The sequence below is a fragment of the Silene latifolia genome, chromosome Y (genome assembly GCF_048544455.1).
Source record: "Silene latifolia isolate original U9 population chromosome Y, ASM4854445v1, whole genome shotgun sequence".
Classification (NCBI taxonomy): domain Eukaryota; kingdom Viridiplantae; phylum Streptophyta; class Magnoliopsida; order Caryophyllales; family Caryophyllaceae; genus Silene; species Silene latifolia.
In genome coordinates, this window is record NC_133538.1 from 472,674,807 (window position 1) to 472,681,248 (window position 6,442).

Here is a 6,442-nt window from a genome sequence, read left to right on the forward strand (position 1 = left end):
ATAAGTCCTTAGTAACCCTAATTTGTGCACCTAATCCCCACTATAAATACCCCATTAGTCTAATTAGGTTATCATGTTCTTCTTATCAATCTTTAGGGTAGTTTATATCATTATAATCTCTTCTTAATCTTGTAATCAACTTCTAATCAAATATTAATACAAATCTCATTTCCTTAATTTCTCTTTTGTTCATATTTTATTTTGGGTAATTGAAGATTATTTGGGTTTATTGGGAGATTGACAACCTTCCATCAATCATCAAGTACTTCTTTTATTCTTTGCATTATTATTTTGGAATCATCATTAGGTATAACTCTCTTAATCCCTTTTTAATTATTGTTAATCATCTTCATTTATTCATCATGTTTTGCTTTGTTAATATGATTGACAACCTTGTTAACATGTTAAACTTGATAATGAGTGAGTAATTTCCTTAACTACGGTTAATGGGTAATTAGGGGAAACCAACATGGGGGATGATTCATGCTTAATTTAATATGTTTTCATAATTTATTTGCTTGCTTGTTGTGATCTCAACTTATGCACATGTTATGTTTGATAAAATGCGAGCCTATGAATCCTTGCATTTTTTTTTACCCATCACTTACCTTTTCAATGAGACTTGTAAGACATAAACCAACTCGAATCTCATTAGACCATGCATATAGTTGAGTAGGGAGGATTAAGTCAACTTGTAGGTGTTGTACAATCTAATCGATTCGGCTCCGGGACCCAAACCTTCCTAGGATTGTAAGATATAAACCAACTCGATCCTATCACAAAAATAATTGCTTGCTTATAATTTGAGAATATGTTTGTATGATCAATTCCCATGAATCCCCTATGACCCCATGACACCCTAGTGCTTTTAATCAATTGTTTACATCTCATTCTAGTCATCTTGCTTGTTTACTTTAATTGTTATTTACTTTAGTGATCTTCTTATCTCAACCCAAATTGTGACACCCCTAGACACCGCTACTTGCAATCGAAAATCCTACATTAATACCCGTCCCATGGGATCCGACTTTTACTTACCTCTTTACTAATAGTAGAGTTGTTTGTGGAGATATAAATATTGTTTTGGTCTAGGTGCTCCTAACGACAAGCAACCGAAATCTAAGCTCAAAGCGGACCGACCATAAAGTCACAGACGTGGAACCACAAATCTTCCACGTCCGGTGGTCCTTTGCTAACCAGAACATGGCCGATATGGCCTGAATATCGATGAATGTGTCCCTATCTACATGTGTCAGGCTGCGGGGGAAGTCACAGAAAAGGCTACGGGCGATGTGAGTCGCCAACCCGCCACAGGAAATCGGGCCTTTCCTCTTCTGTCCGACAACGTTAAAATGTTGAGCTGTCAGATAAGAAATGTTAAGAACAAAGGGGTCACCGCAATCAATGTTTAGGTAGCCCGCTAAAATCGACAGCTCAACGTTGTTAACGTTGTTAGGCTCGTGGCGTCCAAAGATCGTCTCTCCTAGGATACGAAGAAATTAACGGGCTGGGGGAAGATGGACGTGAGCCACCTTCCTCTGGTCAAAGGGGGTATGTGCAAGGGTGGGGCCAAAGTAAAGCAAGGAGCTTCCTAGGAGGCTCTGAGGGACCGTCACTAGTCAAACTCAACCGCCTCCCAAACTCAGCTAAGGTCCAGATGAAGGTCGAGTTAAACAGTCTAAATGAAATACAAGAACTCCCTGGGTCAGTCATATAAGCAGCGGGTGAAAATGTGAAAGAGCTAAAAAAATTCGAGGGTCACTTGTTCATATGTTAGCTCTCTCATTGAGGTCAAACCCGTCATCCCTATCCCGTTTAATAACTCAGCCACTGGTTCTAAAATCCCCAACTTGTCTGATGAAGAACGACACGAAAAACAAGTAGAGGTAACGTCACAGTCTATCAAATGCATAAAACGTATACGATGAAGTGGGTTGATAAAACGTACCTCGGGAAAATCCGGTACATCATCCAAAGAGGTGTCAGCCGCGAACCTAGCAGCAGCACGTGCAAGAGGACTCGCACCCCTTCCCCGTCCCCGTGAACCTGAAGCAGTAGCAGCAGTGAGACCAATAGCGCAGTTTTAAACCGGTCACGGTACGAAATGCAGGACGGATAAGGTGGCGGATGGTGTCGACACAAAGCAGGGGTCGACACCAAAGATAGGACGAAGAGTGGTAGCAAGTGATAGTAGCAAAGGATGGGGCACATGAATGATAGCGGTGGTGACGGAGGTGGCAGTAAGGACCACCGTCTTAGAGGTGGACGGAACAGTAGAAGAACTAGAGGCAGAAATATAGCTATTATCCATCCTAACAATCACAAGCAAGTTCTTAATTTAAAACAAGCAATCAAACACGAATTTTTCCCCCAAATCTCGAAAATCTGAAACCATAAATTCGGGAAAACAACCATAAAAATGCAATTAAAAAATAGTGAATAGGGGAAAGAACTTACTTGATGATTTACCCACCAAAGATTGCAATTAGAATCAACAAATAAAGCACAAAAACAATCGAAAAATTTCAATTTCTGCAAAACCCTAACTCGCAGAAAAACCGCAAAAGGCACAAAATTTCAAGGGGAAATTAAGGGGGATTGATTTGACTAAAAGCAATGAATGAATTTAGGTGGTTAATTTGGTAATAAGGGGAAGAATAATGGAGGATTTGGGGATGAAATTAGGGGTTTATCGCAATAAGGGGAAGAGAAAGAAGTTGAAATGAAAATAAAATAGGGAACTAGAAACTCCCTCGTGTATTATCAGTTGCTGTCACTCGATCGAGTGATTTGAAACCATTCGATCGAGAGTTTTCCTTGCTATTCTGCTCGATCGAGAGCTTTGGAGTTTGCTCGATCGAACACTTCTTCCTTCTCCTTGGATGCTTGATGTGACCATAATTAGCGCATATTTAGTCCCCGAATTAACCTTGTTCCCATGCTTTTTAGTGCATATTTGGGTCATTTATTGTCTTTAGTTCTTTGTTTTGCATATTCTTTGAGATTTTGATCCCTTGGTAGGAAAGGAGTAACAATCTTGCATTTTCATGGCAAAATGAGACTAAATTGATTGAATTCAATGACCAAGCATCAAGGAGAGACAAGATTAGAAGGCCTTTGTACATATTATAGTAGTTGGGAAATGACGAGAAAGGATCCTTGCATCCCCGAGGAAATCCCCAAGGATTTTATGAAGAAAAGGGAAGAAAAGAAGAAGGAACAAAGCTGAGCAGCAATCCGTGCGGATTGCCCTGAATCCGCCCGTCCTCCACAGCACAATCCGTGCGTCTTCCTTCAAAGACGCCCGGGCAGCAAGCCCTGAAGACGCCCGGATTCCCTTGAAGACGCCCGTGCCCAGCCTCACAAATCCGCCCGTCCCGTGCCTAGGACGCACGGATTCGATCCAAAGACAAATTGCGTTTCTTCAAGCTTCAAAGAAAGAAGCCCTTCCTTCGAAAAATACCGGTGTCTCCCTGCTCAATCTAAAAAGTGTAATTACTAGTTTAGCCCTTAGTTAACCCTAATGCATCCACCTAATTTCCACTATAAATACCCCATTAGTCTAATTAGAAGAGCATGTTCTTCTTATCAATTATTAGAGTAGTTAATATCAATCAAATCTCTCTTTAGTATTGTAATCAACAATTAATCAAGTTTTAATACAAGTTTTATTTCCTTAATCTCTCTTTTGTTCATCCTTTATTTTGGGTAATTGAAGATTATTTGGGTTATTATTGGGAGATTGACAACCTCTCAACCAAGCATCAAGTACTTCTTTTATTCTTTGCTTTATTATTGGAATCATTAGTAGGTATAATTCTCTTAATCCCTTTTTAATTATTGTTAATTACTTTCATTTGTTCATCATGTTTCATTTTGTTGGTATGATTGACAACCTTGCTAGCATGATCAACATGATAATGAGTGAGTAGTGACCTAGCTAGGGTTAATGGGTAAATAGGGGAAACCAACATGGGGAATAATTCATGCTTAAATTAATATGCTTTCATGGTTTATTTGCTTGCTTGTTTTGATCTCAACTCATGCACATGTTATGTTTGATGAAATGTGAGCCTATGAATCCTTGCATTTTTTACCCATCACCTATCTTTTCAATGAGACTTGTAAGACATAAACCAACTCGAGTCTCATTAGACCATGCATGTTGTTGAGTAGGAAAGACTAAGTCGACTTGTAGGTGTTGTACAATCTAATCGATTCGGCTCCGGGACCCAAACTTTCCTAGGATTGTAAGATATAACCCAACTCAATCCATCACAACAATAATTGCTTGCTTATAATTTGAGAACATGTTTGTATGATCAATTTCCATGATTCCCCTATTACCCCATGATACCCTAGTGCTTTTTATCAATTGTTTACAACCCTTTTAATTCATCTTGCTTATCTATTTTCATTGCTATCTAGTTAGTGACCTTCTACATCAACCCAAATTGTGACACCCCTAAGACACCACTAGTTTCAATAGAAATCTCATCTCAATTCCCGTCCCTTGGGATTCGACCTTTACTTGCCTCTTTACTAATTGTAGAGTTGTTTGTGAAGTTATAAATTGTGTTTTGGTCTAGGTGCTTCCAACGACAATTGTTCCGAAAAATAGAATATAGCTCCGAAATAGTCCGACCAAAAATGGCGCCGTTGCCGGGGACGGTGTGAACTTGATTTAGATTTTCTTATATTGTTATTAGTTGTGTCTTTCTTTGCCTTGGGGAAGTAAAACTCCTCAAGGTTTGTTCTAATTGTTTTCGAGTTGTTTGATATTTTGCATGTCTAGAAGGTCACAAGGTGATTTGTTACCTTTTGATCGTGAAATTGAAAGAACTTTGACTAACAATAGAAGATTTGCTAGAAGGAATTTGAGAGGTATTAGTGAGGTTGTGGATATTCAACCAACTATTGAGTTCATCAACCCTTTTGCAAGAGAAGGTGAGGAGAACCCAACATAAAATACCACACAAAATCAACCCACAATGCCTAAGTTTTCATCACATTCCGTACCCACCGAAGAGAACCTACCCAATGGTACTCCCACACCACAACATTTGACCGAAAATTTTATTGCCAAATCTGTCGTTATCCAATTAGTCGAAAGGAGCCATTTGGGGGGATGCCTAGTGAAGACCCTCATTCTCATATGGAAACCTTTTGTGACTATTGTGATGCGATTTCTCAAACCGGTGTAACTCAAGACCAAATTCGATGGGTCTTATTTCCTTTTTCTCTAATTGGCACCGCGAAACAATGGTTTAAGGGCCTTGATAAGGCCACTCTCGGAATTGATTCTTGGAAGAAGTTGGCTCTAGCTTTCTACAAAAAATTCTACCCACCGGAAAAGACTAACATGCTAAGAGCTCAAATTACGGGTTTTAAGCAAAGGGATGAAGAATCTTTGTATGAAGCTTGGGAGCGGTTCAAGGGAATTTGTCGCTCATGTCCTCATCATGGACTTAGCGAGTGGTTCTTGGTACAACAATTTTGGAACGGTCTATATGAAGATTCAAGGAACATTCTCAACATGGGATCAAATGGAATGTTCACCGAAGTTGATGACAATCAAACATGGAACAAGATTGAGGAAATGGTGGTCCATAACTCACAATATAGTAGACCTCGCAAGGCTACTAGAGGAGGAAAGCATGAAGTGGGCTCCGTTACCCAATTGGGTGCTCAACTTAGTGCTCACATTGACACAATCAATTTGAAGTTTGAAAAAGCTATGGCTAGACTTGAAGAAGCCTCAAAATCACCAAAGCATCATGTTAATGCCATGACGGCATCCTCATCAATCCCAAGTGGGATATTTGAGAATTGTGGAACTTTGGGACATGACCAAAGTGACTGTAGGGGAACAAATGAACAAGAGAATGCTTTCCAAGCATACAAGAGTGGTACCCCTTATTCCAACTATTACAATGAAAACACCAAATTCCATCCAAATCTCTCATACAAAAGCCAAAATGTTCAAAACCCTCAAACAACATACACCCCACCTCCCATGAGAAACCAAAATCAAAGACCCTTTTACAACCAAAACCAAGGTTACCAAAATCAAAATCCATACAATCACCAAAATGACCAAGGTTTTGATGTTAAAAAAGCGGTCCTCCAAATGCAAAAGAATCAACAAGAGTTTTTCACTCAAATGCAAAAAGATAGTCAAGCAAAGGAAACCACCATCAACAACATTCTAGCTCACACCAAGATGTTGGAAACCCAATTGACTCAACTAGCATCTTCAAGCTAACAAAGACAAAAGGGGCAATTACCACCTCAAAGTAATCCCCCAAGACATGAAACGGTTAGTGCCATTCACTTGAGAAGTGGAACAAGGTATGAAGCACCGAAGAAGCAAGTTGAGGATGAAGTTGTGGAAGCTAGTGATAAGGAAGAAATTGTGCAAAACTTCAAAGATGGAGAATCA

General features: G+C 39.5%; 1 non-coding gene across 1 annotated transcript; it reads right to left on the bottom strand.

Moving 5' to 3' along the window:
* Positions 1-5,362: 5,362 nt before the first annotated feature.
* LOC141635901 (small nucleolar RNA R71) lies at positions 5,363-5,469 on the bottom strand. Its single transcript, XR_012540555.1, has one exon. It is a non-coding gene; the product is annotated as a small nucleolar RNA R71 (small nucleolar RNA).
* Between the last annotated feature and the right edge of the window lie 973 nt (positions 5,470-6,442).